Source organism: Myxocyprinus asiaticus, chromosome 36 (assembly GCF_019703515.2).
Source record: "Myxocyprinus asiaticus isolate MX2 ecotype Aquarium Trade chromosome 36, UBuf_Myxa_2, whole genome shotgun sequence".
Classification (NCBI taxonomy): domain Eukaryota; kingdom Metazoa; phylum Chordata; class Actinopteri; order Cypriniformes; family Catostomidae; genus Myxocyprinus; species Myxocyprinus asiaticus.
Window position 1 is genome coordinate 20,178,389 of NC_059379.1, and position 23,991 is coordinate 20,202,379.

At 38.0% G+C, this 23,991-nt stretch overlaps 1 protein-coding gene across 2 annotated transcripts in view; it reads left to right on the forward strand.

Annotated features, from left to right (window-relative positions):
• LOC127427462 (MAGUK p55 subfamily member 7-like) overlaps window positions 1–23,991 on the forward strand; it is a 184,925-nt gene that overhangs the window by 15,903 nt on the left and 145,031 nt on the right. For both annotated transcript variants that reach the window (XM_051675088.1, XM_051675087.1), the window contains exon 2: window positions 20,392–20,455. The gene's annotated coding sequence lies outside the window, so the exon portion shown is untranslated. The remainder of the gene's footprint in view (window positions 1–20,391; window positions 20,456–23,991) is intronic.

Sequence of the window (23,991 nt, forward strand, 5' to 3'; positions counted from 1 at the left end):
TCTAGTTGGAGGGCCAAAAGTTACATAGTGTAGCTTTAACAGAAACTTAGTATTTGTATTTGAAAAGAGTAACCAAAGGTGTTGATGGACAAAATGTCTTGTGGTAAGACCACAAAAAAGCTTACACCAAAGTTTATATTTTCCAGATTCTTTGAACAAGTTGACATGTGGTCTAAATTATTTTCCATGTTTCCTTCCAAAAATATACAAGAGGAGTAATGCTTAATTTAGGCGATATTTGAGCTTCCTTCAGGACTGGGAACACAAATGCCTTCTCTCTTCCCAGAGAGGAGAGGAGGCTGCAAATATTAAGCCACAGTGCAATTTGAAACTAGCTTTATCCCATCCCATCACCCTATTTTAAGATGCAGTTTATGGCTTGCTGGCTGAAAACTTCTTCAAATCCATAATGTCTCTAGAGTCTCTGGTTAACATGTGCTATTTTAATGACACAGGCTGCGTTTGAATCCTAAGGTAGCTGCATTGTTGCCTCGCTGACCTATCAGTCAATGACTTAAGGCCGAAGTATACTTCGGGTGTGCACGTTGAAGATCACTCTGCGCACAGTACATGTGACGCAAGTTGCATCATCATCACAGCTTGACCGCGTGCCACCTAGGTTTTCTTGACTCATGCGGTCTTCGGCTGTGCGTGTCGTCTGCGCATGCACTGGCCATTGACTGTACTAGAAGAGTGTCAAAGCAGTTGTAGTGCACATGTGTCGAAAGCGTTAATATTTATTCGCGGTCAGAAATGTATACAGTACTCAGAAAGGCAACGCGGTCGAGCAGGCGTGAGGTGATCTGGAACACGCAAAATCAAAGTATACCTGGGCCTTTAACAGACAGCATTTACATATGAAGGTACTTCCGTAAACTGGTTTTGGATAGGCTTCCGAGGCAGCACTACGTCACATCGTTGCTAGGATACCAGCATTCATTCAGTCCAACCGAACCACAATGGACTATTAATCTAGAAAAAAAATCATACGATTTTTTGGTGATAACCAAGCGTATATTTATCCTTTTCTTAAACCAATGCCTGAACCTTACCAGTAGTGTCCAAAAATAAAATGAGAACTGAAAAGCACATATTCTTAAGCAACCACATTATTTCGTGTTGCTTCTATGACACTCTTGTGTCTGCTTGCGTGGTTGACTGGCTTCGAACTGCAATCTTTCGAGTTCAAAGTCCAACCCTCTGTGAGATTATCTACCGCAGAAGCTAGTTACTCAGAAATAAGTGTGTACATTTTGGTGAGTCTGTAAAACAAGCATTAAAATATATTGTATTTCAAAGGATGCGTTAGAATAAGTGTTTTGATATCATAAAATTGTGTGAATAATAGTGCGAAAAATAAGTGTTTATAAAGTCATAACAGCCATTGTTCTCGTAATTTGTGTGAAAGTCAATAAAACGTACAGTTGTTGTAGCACCCAAGTGTTCATTTCACCAGGAAACTTAAAACGTAGAAAGTGGTACATAAGAGTCAGTTTGGAAAAATGCTGATATAGTAACATTCATTCTATGAGGTTGATAAATGCAGTACAGCATGACTGAAATTCTCATATTTCATGTTCACAAATAAACAGTAAGTAGTAAACATTAGTTTGTTTTGTCTTTTGACTATAGTTGACTTGCTATTACAATTCAAAATGCAGAAGTGTTTTCTCTGTGATTAAACAGCATGAGAACACATTCCTGGAAAATACTAGGCACATATCTACGTGTCTGTTTATGCATTTGAATACAGTTTAGGATTTGAATGAGCTAAATTGGTTGGTCGCTTAACTCTTCAGAGGAATTTGTTGTTTTAGTTTATTGTCTGTCTGTGATGACACTTCTCTGCATGAGTGTTCAAGCAAGTTTGAAATGAAATCAGAAACAAATACAAGTGGCCATGTTTATTAAAATCATCTTTTATTTTCTCCACAGAAAATGTTTCAGACATTATGTGAAAAGGTGAATTGGTGGATTTCATTTATATGCCTTTAAATTCTCATGCCTTTATTCACTCTAGCCAGCCGCATGCAAAGAAACTCACTAATGTGTTATATAATGAAAGGAATATGGATGGCAAACAATACAGTTTAAGTCAGAAGTTTACATGCACCTTAGCCAAATACATTTAAATTCAGTTTTTCACAATTCCTGACACTTAATCGTAGAAAACATTCCCTGTCTTGGATCAGTTAGGATCACTACTTTATTTTATGAATGTGAAATGTCAGAATAATAGTAGAGAGAATGATTTATTTCAGCTTTTATTTCTTTCATCACATTCCCAGTGGGTCAGAAGTTTACATATACTTTGTTAGTATTTGGTAGCATCGCCTTTAAATTGTTTAACTTGGGTCAAACTTTTTGGGTAGCCTTCCACAAGCTTCTCACAGTAAGTTGCTGGAATTTTGGGCCATTCCTCCAGACAGAACTGGTGTAACTGAGTCAGGTTTGTAGGCCTCCTTACATTGAGGTCAGGGCTTTGTGATGGCCACTCCAATACCTTGACTCCTTAAGCCATTTTGCCACAACTTTGGAGGTATGCTTGGGGTCATTATCCATTTGGAAAACCCATTTGCGACTGAGCTTTAACTTCCTGGCTGATGTCTTGAGGTGTTGCTTAAATATATCCACATAATTTTCCTTCCCCATGATGCCATCTATTTTGTGAATGCACCAGCCCCTCCTGCAGCAAAGCACCCCCACAACATGATGCTGACACCCCCATGCTTCACGGTTGGGATGGTATTCTTTGGCTTGCAAGCCTCACCCTTTTTCCTCCAAACATAATGATGGTCATTATGGCCAAACAGTTAAATTTTTGTTTCATCAGACCAGTGGACATTCTTCCAAAAAGATCTTTGTCCTCATGTGCACTTGCAAACTGTAGTCTGACTTTTTTATGGCAGTTTTGGAGCAGTGACTTCTTCCTCGCTGAGCAGCCTTTCAGGTTATGTTGATATAGGACTAGTTTTACTGTGGATATAGATACTTGTCTACCTGTTTCCTCCAGCTTCTTCACAAGGTCCTTTGCTGTTGTTCTGGGATTGATTTGCACTTTTCGCACCAAACTACGTTCATCACTTAGAGACAGAATGCGTCTCCTTCCTGAGCAGTATGATGGCTGCTTGGTCCCATGGTGTTTATACTTGTGTACTATTGTTTGTACAGATGAACGTGGTACCTTCAGGCGTTTGGAAATTGCTCCCAAGGATGAACCAGACTTGTGGAGGTCCACAATTTTTTTTCTTGGTCTTGACTGACTTCTTTTGATTTTCTCATGATGTCAAGCAAAGTGGCACTGAGTTTGAAGGTAGGCCTTAAAATACATCCAGAGGTACACCTCCAATTGACTCCAGTTAGCCAATTAGCCTATCAGAAGCTAATTGGCTAATTGCCTAAAGGCTCGACATCATTTTCTGGAATTTTCCAAGCTGCTTAAAGGCACAGTTAACTTGGTGTATGTACACTTCTGACCCACTGGAATTGTGATTATAGTCAATTAAAAGTGAAACAATCTGTCTGTAAACAATTGTTGGAAAAATTACTCATGTCATGCACAAAGTAGTTGTCCTAAACGACTTGCCAAAACTATAGTTTGCTAATATGAAATCTGTGGAGTGGTTAAAAAATGACTTTTAATGACTTCAACCTAAGTGTATGTAAACTTCTGACTTCAATTGTGTTTATGAATATGTTTGTGCCCCTGTGCCCTGCTCACCAACTGAAAGTTCTTTTTAATCACATACAATCCAGCCACCTTGTCCTTTCGATCCGAAGAACCAAAGATTAGCTAAAACCTAAAGGCCAAAGTATACTTCGTGTGTCCGCGTTGCAGATTGCTCCGCGAACAGTATGCGTGACGTAAATTTCATCATAATCCAGCCAGATTTTCTCGACTCGCAGATGCGGTTATCGTCTGTGCGCGTCGTTGTTGCGTGCATCGACCATTGACTCTACAAAAAGAGTATCACAAAGAAGTTGTAGTGGCCGTACGTCAAACGCGTTTGTATTCACTCGTGGTCAAAAGAGTATACTCAAAGATAATGTGGTCAACCAGGTGCAAGCCGATCTGGAACATGCAAAAATGAAGTATACCTGGGCCTTAAACAATCTACAACTTTGACACTACAGGGCCTGAAATTCGGCATGAGATTGCGGGTATAGCTTACAATTTTAATCATTCCTGCAAGTTCCACGTTCATAGCGCAGGAAATTCCCTCACACTTTTATTCACTTTACAGCCCAGCTGAGAATTATTAAACCAATAGATACAGATGAACAAATCAAATCAGTAAACTTGTTTTTGTATCAAACTGTAGTTCCAGAAGATGCACGAGTAAATCCGATCTGTGTCTCCCTCTCTTTCAGGAGCAGCTGTCAGCAGCACGTTAAGCGCTTGTTTAGTTTAGTGTGAGCGCGCGCAGTGAGGAAGCGTTTCATCGCATAGTTACTAAATTTAAGATGTTACAGATGTATAAACCTTTCTAAACTTTTTAATTCGACATGCAAATGTCATTATTCTGCATTTGAAAAAATGTTAGCGAGTGATAAAACTATCGCTTCTGTTTATAATTAACCAAGCTGCAACATTGCTAGCGCGTGACGTTGGAGCGATCTATAGGTTTGAGGCAGCACATTTGACAAGAAAAAGCATTTTTTCTATTTCTGCCTGTGTACAAGCTGCATGGTGAAGAGAGACACTTAAACACCTGTTACATCTCTCATCTCCATCTCTCTAGTGTCCCATCAAAGGTTGGAAATTAATGGGGACTCTGGACAAAAATCCCCCCTAAATTCAAAATATGGTGGCAAAAAATGACCCCATAAAAAGTTCCAGTTGTTTTATTATATAGGCCTGATATAGGCCTATTCCAAATACATACATCGCGATCTTCATTTGAATTTTCGCTGAACTTTATTTGTTTCCTGCCATCTGTTGTGCAGATGTTGCTGAGTCAGTGGCAGATACTCGCGCCATAAACGTGCACAGATGGGCACTCTGCTTCTCATGCTCCGCATCAGTTCAGTGTCGTGCTCACGTGCTAAATTACGTGACTGTTCGGTCCTTTTATTCAAAATATACTGCCCTAGTGAGTAGGGTTGCCCATGACCAAAGATTTTCCTAGTCAACCAGTAGTCGTTAGTTTAAGCCATTAGTCGACTAGTTGTCGCACGTTTATGATATTAATTTAATTAACTTAAATATATATATTTTGGGGGGCATCAGAAAATGGTTTGAGTTCCAGGGCTGAGAAAGTATGTTATAAGTAACATTGCTAACACTGTTCTACATTACAGAGAAATACAAAACCGTAATAATGAGCCTTTAAAATATAAATTTTACAAGCGCATGCATGAAGCGAGCCGCAGCGACACCGGCAAAAGCGATAATGATTCTGAATCCTGCCCACTGGCTCATCTCACTTATGCATCTGTCTGTTTGAAAAGCCTCCTCTCCAGCTAGAAGCCAGAAGTGTGGGATGGATGGATGTTATATATTCATTAAGTTAATCAGGTCTGAGAGAACAAAACATAATGCAACTAAATGTTACAATGGAGTTAATAATAATATTAATAAAAATAGTATCTGGATAAATAGACTTGATGTTAAATAAAACATTATTAATGATACAATAATAACTTTGACTAGAGCTGAAACGATTAGTCGATGTTATCGACAGTGTCGACGATAAAAAATTGTCACCAAAATTTTTTGTTGTCGAATAGTCGTTTGATCTTATTTAACGTACCATGAGATCACATTAAACTCTAATGATGCCGTGCGAGACCAGCACTGCAGTTTGCGCCTGACTGAGGGGAGGAAGAATTACACTGGTCACAGTTCAGATGCACTAAACTTTCCAAACAGCTTCAGGTCGCAAATTATTAAGGAATTATAATGCAAAAATACAAAATAAGTAAATACAGAAGCACTCTCGTTGTGGAATAAGTGGAGCCGGAGCTGCTGCTCCGCTGAAGCAAAACTTGTGTGTCGAGCGTCTTTAAAGGAAACAGCCCAGCTTTACATCTTAAATGCAGTTATATTTAACGCGTTTAGCTTTATTAAAGTTCAAATAATATGGAAGCAGATCATGTAAATAACTACAAAGTCCGAAACTGGCATTTCTCTGTTTGGTCAGCACCTCTTCTATGAGTTGCATGAATGTCCAGATCTAAGGGGGAGAGATTGAAACTGCACCCGGCTGAAGCACACTCTGGCACGGAGACGCTCATCTCTCGAGCTCTCGGGCTTGCTGCAGCTAGATTGTAACGTGATGGCTCGTGATTTATTGAATTATAATATACGTGACTGTGCATTTCTTCATTTGGCAATATGCAGCTTTATTAATAAGAGTTTTTTTGTGAGTTAAAGATAGATTGAAGTGAACAGAAAGGTGAGAGAGGGTAGACTTCGGCCCATTATACACTGCAACAAAATACGTTTTTGATTTGTTAAATATAATATTATAAATACAAATATTTTAAAATATAAAAAAATTATTTAAAAAAAGATGCATTCACCTGAGAAGCAGCATATAAGATGTTTAGACTTGCTTTTAGAGAATAGATCTTGAATATAAGTATATTTTGTTTTTACTGCACTCGCAGAAGTATAACCAAGTGAAAAAATACACTTGTATACAAAATACATTATATTTAAGATACATTCTCTTAAAGCAAGTCTAAATATCTTATGTGCTGCTTCTCAAGTAAATGTTTCTTGTTTTAAGGATTTTAAATGGAAAACAAGACAAAAACACTTGATTACAATAGGATTTTTTGCAATGAATTACTGAATTAAAATTAATAAAAAGTATTTTTTCTCTTTAATTCAGTGAATGTCATTTAGAGATAGTTAAGATGATTTTGTCCTCTTTATTGTTAGTAAGCACGTTTAATACAACCTTTTAAGTTGGGGCACAAGCAGAATAATCGGTTGAGAGCTAATGATTAATCGTTGCAATAATCGCCAAATAATCGTTCTAATAATCATTAGATTAATCGATTATCAAAATAATCGTTAGTTGCAGCCCTGTCTTTGACTAATTTTCATTGTGAAATGTTTATTTTTGCATTTTTTTTTAATCAATTGGCATGAAGTTGCTAAGTTTTTTTTTTTAAGCTCCTTATTCCAAATCTGGAGAAATGGTGTCATCTCCTATATGTCGGTGGATTAGTTTTATAGGCTATGTTTATTTAATAGCCAAAATATTTGGAAATATGTGAATGAGAATTTTTTTGTTTCCGTAACAATTAGGGATGGGCATTTTGGTCATTTTGTCTACTTGAGTACATGTCGAGTACTCGAGGGGCGATTATGTTCGCTCATGTTCATAACTGTATATATAATAACATGTCTGACAAACATCTATGGCTGCTGCATTGTGCCTTAGTGTTCCAGCATATCATCTATTCATTATTATAGGCTGTTATAAAATAATATGTTACAAAATGTACAAACGATTCAAAATATAATGCATCATATTTTATCATTATGTGAAGATTCGCTGTCCAACTCTGAAAGAATGTGCCAACACACGTCTGTCTGTTCCTCCTTCAGGTTACCGTAGTAATCTTAGTAAGCATGCACCAGTTTTTTTAGTGACTGTCTGAACCGTCTATTTTCAAATAACAGGAGACGCCATATCCATTGCGTTTTTAATATGCGTGTTAAATTGAAGTTCAGTTTGAAGATGCTGAGTGAAACACTCGCCTGCTGTATATGCGTTGCTTCAGCACGTTGAGTCCACTGCCACACACGCCTGGTGTGTGTGTATGTGTGTGTGTGTGTGTGTCCCCAAATGTTCGCTCTTGTGAGGAAAGCCGCGATGCTCTGTGTTGTTGTTGCTGTGATTCCTAAAGTGTTCCATTCAACTCGGAGAGTCTGAATTTCCACTTTTCAACTGGGGAAAGTGCAACGGAATGACACTTTATATTGGACATCTAACTTGGCAACTCGTGCAGAAATCTTCAACTCCCATTTCGTCGAGATGCAGGTGCGTGTTACTTCACGCAGGGCAGGGAGGTTTACAGTCAGTGACAAACATTTATTTTTATTAAATAATTTCCATTAACGAGTCAAAATTCTTAAATGAAATGATAATAAAACGTGTTTAGCAAACGTTTTGCAGAGTCAGGCATTCAAAACATGGTTAATTACGCTATCTTGATTATCGTAACAATAGCATTGCAGTGTTGTATCAGTTTGGTTGCTATGAGAAGTTTCTGACAATCAGTGTACCCCTCAAAACCACAATGTAATCAATCTCAAAATTAAAAATAAGCTCCCTCTTTGTTTGTGTGTTTAGTTGTCAGGTAATTGTCACTGGATTTTGAATTAAGTGAAAAGTCACATCATGCGTAATCACTATCGATCATTGTTTTCATGATCGATCATTGCTGCCATGTCCGAGTACCCGAGTACTCGTGCCCATCCCTAGTAACAATGCTGATATGCAATGTACAGATCAGAAATTTTGTAGTTATTAAAACATGCCATTTTTCAAATTAAATTGTTTAAATTATAACATAAAAGGATGGCAGCATCATTTTATGAAGTTAGAATAGAAAAAAAATGGCCTTGTAAAGGTAAAAAAATGCCCCTGTAAGTCATATATTGCCCCTTAAAAAGTAGATATCTGACCTATACGGAAATTAACAAAAGCAGCGCCCCGTGAGATTTGGGTGAGTTTGTTGTGAAATTTTTTATGTTTTAGTGGTACTAAAAGTGTTACTGAAACTACGTTTTATTGCATAATTTGTACAATATACAAGTATTTACATTGATTTGTTGAACACGTGCTAAAACCGGTACTGTCTCTTTAACAAAAAACAGCATTTCCATAAACAATGCTTTTAAATGAGCGCATGTTAACGAGAGAGGACTCAAAAGGCTTTACCTCATCTGTGCGATGCATGATTAGAATTAAATGTCTTTTTGTAGTTGTTTTTGATCAACAACTGACTGTAAAGAACAAAGTTCTTTACGGTCGAAATATCTTCAATGGGAGAACCATGGCATTGTTCTTTCCCTGCTGTCGCAACCCACCAGTTGAGAAACACTGCTTTAACTCACACACACTCACTTATGTCAGACCGCCTCGCTTCTCTCTGACATTTTCTCCACTGCGTGTGTGTATGTGTGGCGCAAGTTGACGAGTCTGAGAGGCAGCGAGGAGGAAAGGAGATGTACACGCGCAGGTGAGATTCTCCATCCGGTGGCATTTTTTCTCAATACCTAAGCAAATGTACGTGGTATGAAAACCGTCAATTTTCATACCGTGGTATACCGTGAAACCAATATACCGCTGCAACCCTACACACAATTTTTTTTACTCTCAACACGCTGTGAGGGGATCTCGCTGCAGAACAATTCATGACTAAACCACACAATTACTGGTGAGTGAAATGTAAACATTTACCAGCCAGTTGCCAAATATATTCACTTTAGTCGTATAGCGTAAAATTTGGTTGCAAATGCGAGTGATTACTTCTCATTGTATTGGAGGGTTGCGCATTTGAGTGAAAAATCGATCTTGGGATTTAAGAATCAAGATCATTCAAATGAAGATCGCGATGCATCGGAAAAAACTATATTTTTACCCACCCCTAGTTCCACCCATATTCATTGTTAACCTTTCAACAAACTGATGTCTGCAAGCTTTGACACCATGTCCTTAAAATGCCTGTGTCTAACCCTCTTATTTTCTTGCTGACATGTTTAGCAAAGGCTAATGTATCCATAGGAAGAGCATTCAGCTGCTTATCACTTCTTGGTAAGCACCTTACTAACTGATCCTGCTAACTCCACTCCTGCTCGTAGAGTGAGCAGAGCTGATTGGAAAAGTCTGGTCTGACGTGGATCAGTCTTTGCTAGCAATTTTTTTTAATTTTATGAATCTCTCAGGATAATTCCAGATCATAAACTAGCCTATCCATTGTTCTGAGTACCTCAGTGTAAATGAAGTATTGTTACTCTCTGCCCAGATATGATCTGTTGATTGTTGTAAGATATTCCTGATTTAGGGCATGTTGATGTATTATTTTTCACTCCACACACTGAATGTGTGAGTGTGTTTAGGGTTGTAATTCTTAGATTTATTCGATTTAAGCTATATTCAGACTGTCAGTCCAAATCCAGTGTCTTTTGTGTATATGATCAGAATCTGATCTTCATGATTGACTGTCTGCACTGTGTATCGCATCTGATCAGATCCAATATGTGTTTCCCGTGGCTATCTTCATTTTCGGGCATATTTGCATTGGTTGCTATTAGGGCTGCAACTAATGATTATTAGAATGATTATTCTACGATTATTGCAACGATTAATCATTAGTTCTTAACCGATTATTCTGCTTGTGCCCCGACTTAAAAAGTTGTATTAAACATGCTTACTAACAATAAAGAGAACAAAATCATCTTTTAAAAATACCTCTAAATGACATTCACTGAATTAAAGAGAAAAAATACTTTTTATTAATTTTAATTCAGTAATTTATTTCAAAAAATCCTATTGTAATCAAGTGTTTTTGTCTTGTTTTCCATTTAAAATGGTCTAAAAATCCTTAAAACAAGAAACATTTACTTGAGAAGCAACATATAAGGTATTTAGACTTTCTTTAAGAGAATGTATCTTAAATATAAGTGTATTTTGTATACAAGTGTATTTTTTCACTTGGTTATACTTCTGCGAGTGCAGCAAAGACAAAATATACTTGTATTCAAAATCAAATCAAAGTCTAAATATCTTATATGCTGCTACTCAGGTGAATGCATCTTTTTTTAAGGATTTTTAGATATTTTAAAATATTTGTATTTTTAATATTATATTCAACATTCTCAGATAACAATTTTTTCTTTTGCAGTATTACTGCTAAAGGAAATGTACGTTGTTTTAAAGGAGGTTTAGATATTTATATTGGAAAACAAGCCAAAACAAAAATAAATCAAAAACTTATTTTGTTGCAGTGTATAATGGGGTGAAGACTACCCTCTCTCACCTTTCTGTTCACTTCAATCCATCTTTAACTGCATCAGCCGGGTGCAGTTTCAATCTCTCCCCCTTAGATCGGGACATTCGCACAACTCATAGAAGAAGCTTTCTGTCAAAAAGATGTAGACGCAGTCCTACCTTTGTCTGGTCTGCTGCTATCCACAGGAAAGAAGCAATGTGCTAAAATTACCTTAGGAATTTTGAATTGACTCCCATTTTACTATATCTAATATAGTTGCCAAAAGGCTATATCCGCGTTTTGATGATGAATTACAACGACGAGCTGACCTACTGATTTCATCTCTGCAGATCCATAAGGTATGTTTCTGGTTTTTATAGGGATCTGTTTGTCTCACCACAAGCGAACCACTCCAGAGTTTGTTTGCTGTTGGGCCAGGACAAGCTGGACCGATTGTTTTGGTGTGGATCCAAGTGCGATTGCCATGTTCATATATGCCTATACAAAATGAACCAAGGGAGAAAATGCACCAGGTTTCGAAACAAATGCTCCAAATGACCCAGGTGTGCAATTCATGGAGTAACATACCTTGTGAAAGTGCGTGATTGTGTATTCATCCCCTCGAGGCTTGCAGTAGAATGCACATGTCAATATGCAGCTTTCAAAATTACATTTAATAAAATGGACTGTTGCTGGCTCTGTAGTGCCCCCTTTAAAATGGGCGTGTAAGACAGCCTGTTTTGAGCAAAACACACCCATTTTCACCTACAGTCACCAAACTTGGTACATATATAGTTCTCACCAAGCCAGACAACTTTCATAATTATAGTTATTAGCTCCACCCAACGTGAAGTTGGCTATTATGGATCTTTTGAATATTGCAGTCTCTGAACTTTTAAATACTCCTCCTAGGGGACTGTCACCACATTATGCCAAGACATTGAAGATGATAAATTGTGAACAGATTTTTTTTATTATTATTATTTTCTCCCCCTTTCTCCCCAATTTGGAATGCCCAATTCCCAATGCGCTCTCTAAGTCTTTGTGGTGGCGTAGTGACTCGCCTCAATCCGGGTGGCGGAGGACGAATCTCAGTTGCCTCCGCGTCTGAGACTGTCAATCCACGCATCTTATCACGTGGCTTGTTGAGTGCTTTACCGTGGAGACGTAGCACATGTGGAGGCCCACGCTATTCTCCGTGGCATCCACGCACAACTCACCATGCGCCCCACCGAGAGCGAGAACCACACATTATAGCGACCACAAGGAAGTTACCCCATGTGACTCTACCATCCCTAGCAACCGGGCCATTTTGGTTGCTTAGGAGACCTGGCTGGAGTCACTCAGCACAACCTGGATTCGAACTTGTGGCTCCAGGGGTGGTAGTCAGTGTCAGTAATCGCTGAACTACCCAGGCCCCCTGTGAACAGATTTTTTTATATTTTGAACGGTGTTGCCATGGCGAGACATTAAATTAATGGCGGAAAAATGGGAAACAGGAAGTGTTTCATATTTTCTGTGTGCAATGTGTGATTTAGATAAAAATTTTGATGAATGTATAGTCTTGGGGGCTAATAACATGGATGTGACTATTATGGGTCACTGTCATAGCACCACCACCTGGCAGCAGGAAGTGTTGCTCTTACAACAGACTTTAAAGTAGTCCTCATATATTTACCCAAATTGTTTCAAAATTGTTTAGAATAATGTCCAATGTCAAATGCATGTGTTCACCTTGCATTGTTTTCTGAAATCCACTGGGTGGAAATGGACCCATGATGCTTGGGCCCTTCATTGCTGCTTGCAATCTAGCTAATTGTATTTTTCAGTCATCATAAACCTGCTCACATTTTTGTTTTTTAACCACTCCATGTACCACTGTTCTCCATTCTGCAGAGACCATCCTGAATAAATTTGTCTACACAGCAAAGTAAGCCAGCCAGTCAAGTAAATTGCATATAACCCATTTACTCGTGTAACCAAACAGTGAAACTCTTTTATTTTAAACTTGTCATATTGGTTGGATGTGATATTTTAGGTCCAGAGGAAACACAGTACAGACACTGATAACTCCCTGATATGTGTTTTGGAAACCAATAATGTAACTTGCATTATTTTCACCCACATCTGATTAACCTTTTGTTCATTTACCCGATTCAGTTTAAAATAGCCATAATTCATAGTGTCTGGTATCTGTTTGGGGGTTCAGTATTTTAAATTAATTAGGGTGACTTAGGCTAAGTGTATCAGCTAAAGAATCTGCAAAATTTGTAAACTTACACTCTTATTTCCAATCATTCATCTGACAGTTTGTTTTAGATTCTTTTAATAAACAAACTGACATGTTGCTTAAAGGTGCATTCAGTAATTTGGGGCTAATTTAAAAGGTTTTACACATTAACAAATTAATTGTGTTTTTGTGAAGAATGATCTGAATGGTGTACACTCACATGAGATGAAGACTGTACACATAATAGTTTTCTATAAAACGTGTTTTTATTATACATGGTGCAGGTCACCCCATTCAATGTGTTTCACCATGTTGAAATGACATGGTCCGCTGTGTTTCACTAAACGTCGTAGAAGAAATTCCTTTTGCTCATTGGCTGCCGCCTACGTAGATACACTTGGCTGTGTGAAGCGAAGAGCAAAAAGAATACAATGGAACATATTTATTACCGTGCTTTAGCAGTGGAGACAACAGGAGATTCAGTAGCTGTACTGCTGAAGAAGCGAAAAAGGTCAGAAGCAAGAAGACAGAAAGACCGGCAAAGGCAAAAAAACTAGAGTAAACATTGGTGTGGCATACACAACTTGGAAAGATTTGATGATGGAGAAAAACCTGAGTAGTGATGCCGATGTTGCTTCTTTTTTTGTTGGACAGGTAAGACATTATTAATTGTTTAGACCACTCTCTAAAATAGTATCAGTGGAATTTACATAAAACTCATACACGTTTCTCTTGGAATTTTTATAATTATGTGTGTAGTCAACGTATGTTAGTAATGGATAGTTTTCAACTGTTTACAGATGCAACCGGAAAGCAACGTGTAATTTTCTTTTCTTTATCACAGCTATAGTAAGGGGGGCCCATCCACCTCCATCTCTATGAAATGGCATACGTCTTCATTTGTTTAGTAGCTTGGTACAGCGATTGTTGTGGATTTTGAGTAAACCACGACATTGGTTTGCTTGGAAACAAAACAAGTTCTTCAAATACAGTATACATGGACGTGCTAAATTTGTTTATCAAAACCAATTCTAATCTTTCCTTTACCATAACATCTGTATCGCTAGATAATTGAGGTTTATTTCTCACTAAGCAGTTCTCTAATAAAGGTAATAACTGTCTTTAGAAATAACGTGAAACGTAGACAGTCTCCAAAGATTATTGATACGAGGGACAATAATAATCTGCCCTTAACTGTAAAAGTCTGTTCGCTTGAATTCTGACATTTGTTTTTAGGCAAAGCAATTATATTATCGTAGTAATAAATAACTTTAGAAATTACCTCAAACGCCAACATTTTCCAGATGCAAATGATATTCCAAAGCTGGTGGGGGCAGCAGAGAAGATCATGCTTGTCCACATTGGCAGTACAGCATCTAACACCACTGTCGTATCGGTACATAAAGTACACAAAGAAGAGCAATGCTAACGCAAGCTAGAGAACTACTGAATGCCCCTTTAAGTGTATTAATTAATATATCCATTGTTTTTTGGTGTTTTTTTAAAAAACCGTTAATTTTCTGTTCATTATCCTGAGAAAGTGCTGTGGCCTGAAAACAGTGGGTGTTTTGTTCTGTCTTGTTGAATGATAACTGGCTATGTGGCAGTCCCCCAAAGTCCATTTATAAAATGGTAAGAATGTCAATAAATAAATGGGACTCTCTTATGCTTGCTGCCCCTAGCAATGTATCTGTTCATAGCTGGGAAGTTTAGTGTAACTCCTCTCACAGACCTGGGCTACAAACATGTGTAAAATTCAAATGGGACTGAATTGTGAAAGAATAAATGTTCATGCTTCAGTCAACTCTCTTTGATTTACAATATGCTCTTTTAACCTCTCTTTTCAGGACCATAGTAACAATAAGATGACCATGTATTTATGGGTATGATATTAAGTTGGTAAGCATCTATAGATATTATTTATTTGTGCTGTTTTGAGAGTCTGTACCAGGCTAGATGTTTGTTTTTAGGATACTTGGTGATGTGGAATCCTCTCTGGCATACTTGATGAATGCCTGTTGCATTGAGCTGTCCTCATTAGCTAATATAGAGCTTCCTCTAGACAAGAGAGAGACACTTTTTGGTCCTCGGTGGAAAAGGACTTTGTGTAATGCAGTGCATGGGTGTCTTTCTGTATCTGGCATACTGCATTGTCCTACAGCATTTTCAAGGGAATTTGGAATTGAAGTTACCATATTGTCATTACTTTTTAAGGAATCTTATATAAAAAGCTACACTGTCAACTCTACATCACTAGTTAAAAGATTAAATATCTGTATTTGAGCAAAAACTGATTCAGAATAATGCATTTTCATTGATTCAGTGAAATGAGAAAAATAATAAAGCCATACTTTGGTGTTGTTAAGAATGAATCTATTAATATAATCTTATGCATTTAATTTGGCTCATTGGATCAGTGAGAGAGCCTTACATTCTGCCTTAGAAAGTGCTCCACACGGCTGCTGGCATTGTTTTTTTTCACGCTAAGAGGCTTAGCGTGTGTGAATGTGAACGCAATGTACTTTGGAGCTGACAGCATTAACATATTAATATTTAAGTAATTTTTTTACTCTATATTTCCACTTTCACATCTTTAAGTCACGTGATGCCTGTTTAGTTTCACTTTCAGATCTGAACGTGTAAGTGGAGATTTAGAGTAAAAAGGGATTTATCGATCTATTTCTCAACCACACCTATCATATTACTTCTATAGACATAGATTTAACCACTGGAGTCTTATGGATTACCTTTATGCTGCCTTTATGTGCTTTTTGGAGCTTCAAGGTTTTGGCCAACATTCACTTGCATTGTTTGGACCTACAGAGCTGAAATATTTTTCTAAAAATCTTAATTGCTTTCTGCAAAAGAAAGAAAGCCATGTTTCTGGAATGGCATGAGGGTGAGTGAATAATGAGAGAATTTTCATTTTTGGGTATAACTAGACAATGAATATATAAATGTAGTAACTAATATATATACACACAGTGCCTTGCAAAAGTATTCAGACCCCTGACCAATTCTCTCATATTACCGAATTACAAATGGTACACTGAAATTTCATTCTGATTGATATTTTATTTTAAAACACTGAAACTCAAAATCAAGTATTGTAAGGTGACATTGTTTTTTGTTGGGAAATATTTTTATGAAAAACAAACTGAAATATCTTGCTTGCATAAGTATTCAACCCCCACACATTAATATTTGGTCGAGCCACCTTTTGCTGCAATAAATGCATTAAGTCTTTTGGGGTACATATGTACCAGCTTTGCACGCAGTGACGAAGTGATTTTGGCCCGTTCTTCTTGGCAGATTTGCTCCAGGTTGTTCAGGTTGGTTGGGTGACTCTTTTGGACTGCAATTTTCAAATAATGCCACAGATTCTCAATAGGATTGAGATCAGGACTTTGACTGGGCCACTGTAGGACATTTATCTTTTTGTTCTTGAGCCACTCAACATTGCTTTGGCCTTGTGCTTGGGATCATTGTCATGCTGAAAAGTGAATTTCCTCCCAAACTTCAGTTTTTTTCAGTGGACTGAAGCAGGTTTTCTTGCAGTATTTCCCTATATTTTGCTCCATCCATTCTTCCTTCAATTCTAACAAGATGCCCAGTCCTTGCTGATGAGAAGCATCCCCACAGCATGATGCTGCCACCACCATACTTCACTGTAGGGATGGTGTGTCTTGAGGCATAGGAAGTGTTAGGTTTGTGCCACACATAGCGCTTTGAGTTTTGGCCAAAAAGCTCTAACTTGGTCTCACCTGACCACAAAACCTTCTCCTACATCGCAGCTGGGTCACTCACATGCTTTCTGGCAAACTCCAGATGTGCTTTCAGATGGTACTTTTTGAGTAACAGCTTCTTTCTTGCCACCCTCCCATACAGGCCGGCGTTATGCAATGCTCTTGACATGGTTGACTGGTGCACCATTACTCCACTCCCAGCCACTGAACTCTGTAGCTCCTTCAAAGTGATTGTTGGCCTCTCTGTGGCTTCTCTCACAAGTCTCCTTTTTGTTAGAGTGCTGAGTTTTGAGGGACGGCCTTTTCTTGCAGTGCCTGGGTGGTCTGGTGAAGCGTCCACTTCCTGATTATTGATCCAACTGTTCTCACTGGGATATCCAAACATTTGGATATTATTTTGTACCCTTTCCCTAATCTATGCATTTATATTACTTTATCTCTAACTTCTGTGGAATGCTCTTTGGTCTTCATTTTCCTTCAGATTCACAGCCTGACCAGTGATCCTTCAACAATGGGTTTTTTATCCAGAAAATGTGATGGCAACATTAATGATTCAAAGGTGGATGCTAGTGGTAAAGTAATTGTGTCCTCGTTAGGGCAATTTCTTTCATCGGTGTAACCTGGCAGCTTCCACAGCACAGGGGTTGAATACTTATGCAAGCAAGATATTTCAGTTTTATTTTTTATTTTATTTATTTATTTTATTTCCCAACATAAAACCAATGTCACCTAACAATACTAGATTTTGAGTTCCAGTGTTTTAAAATAACATATCAAACAGAATGACATTTCAGTGTACCATTTGTAATTCAGTTATATGAGATAATTGGTCAGGGGCCTGAATACTTTTTCAAGGCACTGTGTGTGTGTGTGTGTGTGTGTGTGTGTGTATATATATATATATATATATATATATATATATTTGGCAAATTATATTATATACAGAACTTAAATTGCACAATTAAATTTATAGAGTCAATAAATAAAGAACACGGCAGAATACTTACAGATTGCTGCTTGTGCTATTACATAATTCCTAATTTCAAATTTAACCCTCCCCTTTTAGTTTTCATTGATGCAAAATCATCAATGACTTTGTCAAATCTGCCCAGCAATCACATGGTTGATACTTATTTTCTCAAGACCACTGAGTCGATCCTGTGTCATGGTGTACCTATACTGTTGATTATGGTTATCTTATGTTTGTTCAGAATGTAAGAATGCATTATGAACATCTATAATCCTTACCATTTAGAGCCTTTTAGGCTGAGTAGCATGTCAGGAGCAACTTGGGGCACCTTTCCCCCATCACGATCTTATGAGCTCTGTGCGGGGGCGGCAACGGTGTGGCATGATTTGGGGCACCTCTCTCCCATTGTGATCTTGTGAGCTATGTGCAGGGGCGATCGATCAGGTACCCTGTGGTGCCGCCCCAGAGAGCGTTGCTGCCCTAGGCGCCTGCCTATATCACCTATGCCAGCATCTGCTACTGTGGAATGCTCAAACAAATTAGGTGTGAAAACACCCTATACACTGTGGTCCTGCCTTGTAAAAAAATTACTATAACGAATATTTTTTTATCTTTTGCTCAGCTGTAAAATATTTAATCAGTTAAAAATTTCTCTTTGCGAGTGCAATCTCTATAATATGATAAAAAGTGGGAACCCTGCCAAATTGTAGACCCGTGAAATTGATTGGAGGAAAATATTGTAAAAAGACCTTTTCTGTATATACAGTACAACAGTGCACAGAAGTAACAGAACTCTGGTGTGCCGGCGTGCATTCAGGTGGAAAGCATTGCACAACATACCTATGATATGACTGTCAGGAGGCAGTGTGGAGTGCGTTTTAAGATGCAGCCCAAGTAGCTGATTGCCTCAAGGCATATGCACTCATTCATGTAGGCCACAACTTCACTTTTATTATTATTGCAACTCTCTCCAACTAGTGGGTGCTTCAAGTATGCATTCACGTGTGTTGTACCTTGTCCTGTGTGTCTTTATGTGTCCATGCTGATCCACTGCTGATACAATTAATACAGTGAGCACTGATGTGTGGTGGTTTGGCAGAGTGCCTCTGACAGCTGTCCTCCAAAATGACCCTAAATAAATCATTAATCTCTAATGACTCTACACGGCCTCTGAGGGCCCATTGAGACTGTCACACACAATATTCCCCCAAACTATTGACTGAAGGGACAGGGCTGTTGATCTCACACAAATGCCCCAAATCATCACCTTAATGTGTCTTATAGTGTTTCAAACTTCAAACGCACCTTACAATAGACGACTGGCTTTTTTGTGGCATGTGCACAGTAAGCCCCAGGAAAATGGTCTGCTCATAGATGGCTGAAATGAACTTGCTGAAACTATTGAACAATGTCTTAATGTAGCATATTTGCATAACCTTGGATGTGTTTTTCTATAGAACAGTGGTGTGGTTGTATTTGGGGTATGTTAATTTATACATGTTTTGTAGAATGAGGTTATTAATTTTTCATGACATACGACGTTTTGTTTTTAAAACTCAATATCAATTCTCTTCATCCATCTCTTCATCCATCCTGCACACTTGAATGTTTTGTGTATGGTTAATGTAGCTTTATGCTATATCTCCACCTAGTGGTTACAATATCAGGGTTCACGCGGATTCTTAAAAAGTCTTAAAATGTCTTAAATTCAGTTTTCCAAAATGAAAAACTCTTAAATATATTAGATGATACAACAAAAGTCTTAATTTTTATTTAAAGAGGTCTTAAATTTGGGGGTGGAAAGACAGGAATCGTGATATGAACTAATATGATTATCAAACTTCAAAAGAATATGGTTTAATTAAACAAATGCATGCGCTGCATCCTTCAAAGTGAAAAAAAAACAAAGTGTTGTATTTTCTCCAAGCAGGTGGGGGCTTGTGAGTGTTTTCAGCTGTTGCAGAGCAGTTCACAATCATTAAGCCATATCAGAAACTTATGTCAAACTATCACTGAAGATGAGCTGTTGATGATGATGATATAGTGTTGATGAAATATGACAATGTTTACTTTTAATTGTTTATATTGTAATATGTTGTAGATTATAGTAGGAGTGCACATTTAATATCCCTTATTTGTTTGAATGAGCAGCTGGAAGCAGTGAAGCACAACCATTTCAAAATAAGAGTCCCCGATGTATTTCAAAGTTAAAGTGCCTTTAAAGTTAAAAGTTCCACGCTATGAATCAAGATTGTGTTGGTTTGTTTTGGTATGGGTATACGGCATTCATTTTATTTGTTCAGGTCTTGAAAAAGGTCTTATAAAGTCTTAAATTTGATTTTAAAAACTCTGCAGCAACCCTGAATATGCAAGCATACTCTGTATATAACATCCATTATTCCTCTGTATTTCTGTACTAAAACCTTATTCTCCCTGTCTGTTCTGTTCCTCCCTAATTTTTACTGTCTGTCTCTGTGTCACTCTTTCAGATTTATCAGCTCGTGTTACAACAGAGCGAACCTACTGGAGGTACTTGCAAGTCCTGTTGGTCAGGTATGTGGGTGTATGTGTGTGTTTGTGGCTGAAGGTGCGGGTGATTGGTTGTGAGGTTGTACATAAAGCATGTGCATTTTGCATGAATGAGTAAAAGCACATATGTTTACACATGAAAGTTTTTTTTTTTTTTTTTTTTTTAAATAAAAAAAAATGTATCTTATCCCAACTTAATGTACCGAGATAAGTAAGCCATTTATTGGGTAATTTCCCAAAGAGTGTAAACATTGTGACTCTTGCTCTCTCAAAACATTGCTCTGTTTGCTTGAGCAGCCCAACATAGCATCATTGGCTCAACCGATGGCACGAGTTTGGGGCGAGACTACCTGACTTCCTTATATTCCTAATGTCACTTGTGCTTTTCCATTTAAAATTCGGTTTGGTGTACTAAACTTTAAGGCTGTCAAGTAAAAATGTGAAATTTGAATATTCATCAAATTTAAGATAAAAATGCACATTCAGGTGCAAAAACCCTGCATTATTGTTCACTGCACAAACTGTGCACTGTCCCTTGTTGCAGCACTGGGCTCAGATATATGCAAGTACTGCAGAGAGGCGCTTCACCACCGAGTTCAACCAAATCCCACTATTATCTGGCAATATTTCTACCATACATAAAACTGTAATGAATAAAAGACACCGTGGTATTGATGGTATTTTGAAGCTTCACCGCGGTACCACATTAGTACAGTGGCAGAAGTACACCATGCAATATAGTTAAAGGGATAGTTCACCCAAAAATAAAAATAATCTCATTATTTACTCACCTTCATGCCATCCCAGATGTGTATGACTTACTTTCTTCTGCAGATCACGAACAAAGATTTTCAAAAGAATATCTCAGCTCTGTAGGTCCGTACCATGCAAGTGAATGGTGACCAGAACTCTGAAGGTACAAAAAGGACATAAAGGCAGCATAAAAGTAATCCATATGGCTCCAGTGGTTAAATCCATGTCTTCAGAAGTGATATGATAGGTGAGGGTGAGTAAATGGTCAATATTTAAGTCTTTATTTTTTTTTTTTTACTATAAATCTCAACCTTTGACCCGCCCCAATCAGTAGATGGCTAAATGTGAAAGTGAAAGTCACTTCCACACAAGAATGTGGAAGTGAAAGTGTAGATTTACAATAAAAAAGGACTTAAATATTGATCTGTTTCCCACCCTCACCTATCATTTTGCTTCAGAAGACATGGATTTAAACACTGGAGTCTTATGGATTACTTTTATGCTGCCTTTATGTCCTTTATGGACCTTCTGAGTTCTGATCACCATTCACTTGAATTGTATGGACCTACAGAGCTGAGATATTCTTTTAAAAATCTTCATTTGTGTTCTGCAGAAGAAAGGAAGTCATACACATATGGGATCAGCCCGTATAAGCCCATGCATTAGGGTGAGTAAATAATGAGAGAATTTTCATTTTTGGGTGAACTATCCCTTTAACATAAAACTGTCTATTGAACTGTTTCTTTTCTCGTTTTACTTTTATTTATTTATTTATTTATTTATTTTACTTAATATTTGAGAAAATTAACTGGCTAAATAATTTTATTTTATAATTATGTGCACTTTAGTTTAAAAAATCACCTTTTGTTATCAGCCAAGTATGTTGCTTGCAATAAACAATGTAATATGGTGCTGTTTGGTTTATATTAATTCCTTGCACACTCTTGTGGAATTAAGAGAAAATGTTGATTAAGAAAATCTGGTGATTACTAATGTCTTCTAGCTTTTTCCCCTAACTGACATAATGAATTTAAAATGTAAATATAATTCTAATTTTGGTAATATTGAAGTAAAAAAATTTTTAATTTAATTTCTCAGCCCTTTTGACAACTATACTAATTCCCGATTACTCTCACTTTAGAAATGTTGGATTTATACCATGTGGTTTTGGTCTGTTTGTGCTAAGTAAACTAAAAGCCATTTGGCTCCATTTTATTATAGGTGCAGTAAACTCATACACATACACACAGAGTCAGCCTGCCTTAAGATTGGTTACTGACACGTGGTACTTTTCTGTGTTTCCTGCTGTTTCATTGTATGAAGTCAGGGAAGTGTTTTGCTGTTTAAACAGGTATGTGATTTTTTTAATGCATTAAATTCTACCAAGCCTTCATGACCTTCATGAGAGCAGACAGGCTGAGTGTGAGACAGGCACAGAGATAGGTTGATCTGTTGGAAAGTGTTAGATGTACAGTGCATTCAGAAAGTATTCAGACCCCTTCATTTTTTTCACATTTCGTTATGTTGCAGCCTTAAATTATTTATTTTTTCACATCAATTTACACTCCATACCCCATAATGACAAAGCAAAACCAGATTTTTGATAACTTTGCAAATTTATTAAAAAGAAAAAACTGAAATATCACATTGACATAAGTATTCAGACCCTTAACTCAGTACTTAGTTGAAGCACCTTTGGCAATGATTACAGCCTCACGTCTTTTTGGGTATGATGCGACAAGCTTTGCACACCTGGATTTGGGGATTTTCTGCCATTTTTCTGTGCAGATCCTCTGAAGCTCTGTCAGGTTGGATGAGGACCGTTGGTGGACAGCCATTTTCAGGTCTCTCCTGAGATGTTCAATTGGGTTCTGGCTGGACCACTCGAGGGCATTCACAGAGTTGTCCCTAAGCCGCACTTAAGTTGTCTTGGCGTTGTGCTTAGGGTCATTGTCCTGTTGGAAGGTGAACCTTCGGCCCAGTCTGAGGTCCTGAGCACTCTGGACCAGGTTTTCATTAAGGATATCTCTGTATTTTGCTGTGTTCAGCTTTCCTTCAACCCTGACCATTCCCCCAGTCCCTGCCGCTGAAAAACACCCCCACAGCATGATGCTACCACCACCATGCTTCACCGTTGGGTTGGTATTGCTTGGGTGATGAGCAGTGCCTGGTTGCCTCCAGACATAACGCTTGGAATTGAGGCCAAACAGTTCAATCTTTGTTTCATCAGACCAGAGAATCTTGTTTCTCACAGTCTGAGAGTCCTTTAGGTGCTTTTTTGCAAATTCCAACCAGGCTTTCATGTGTCTTGCACTGAGGAGAGGCTTCCGTCTGACCACCCTGCCATAAAGCCCAGATCAGTGGAGTGTTGCAGTGATGGTTGTCCTTCTGCAAGTTTCTCCCATCTCCACACATGATCTCTGGAACTCAACCAGAGTGACCATCGGGTTTTTGGTCACCTCTCTTACCAAGGCCCTTCTCCCCTGATTGCTCAGTTGGCTGGCCGACCAGCTCTAGGAAGAGTCCTGGTTGTTCCAAACTTCTTCCATTTAAAAATGATGCTGGCCACTGTGTTCTTGGGAACCTTCAATGCAGCCAAAAATTTTTTGTAGCCTTCCCCAAATCTGTGCCTCGACACAATCCTGTCTCTGAGCTCTTTTACCTGATGGCTTGGTTTTTGCTCTGATATGCATTTTCAGCTGTGAGACCTTATATACTGTAGACAGGTTTGTGCCTTTACAAATCATGTCCAGTCAATGGAATTTGCCACTGGTGGACTCCAATCAAAGTGTATAAACATCTCAAAG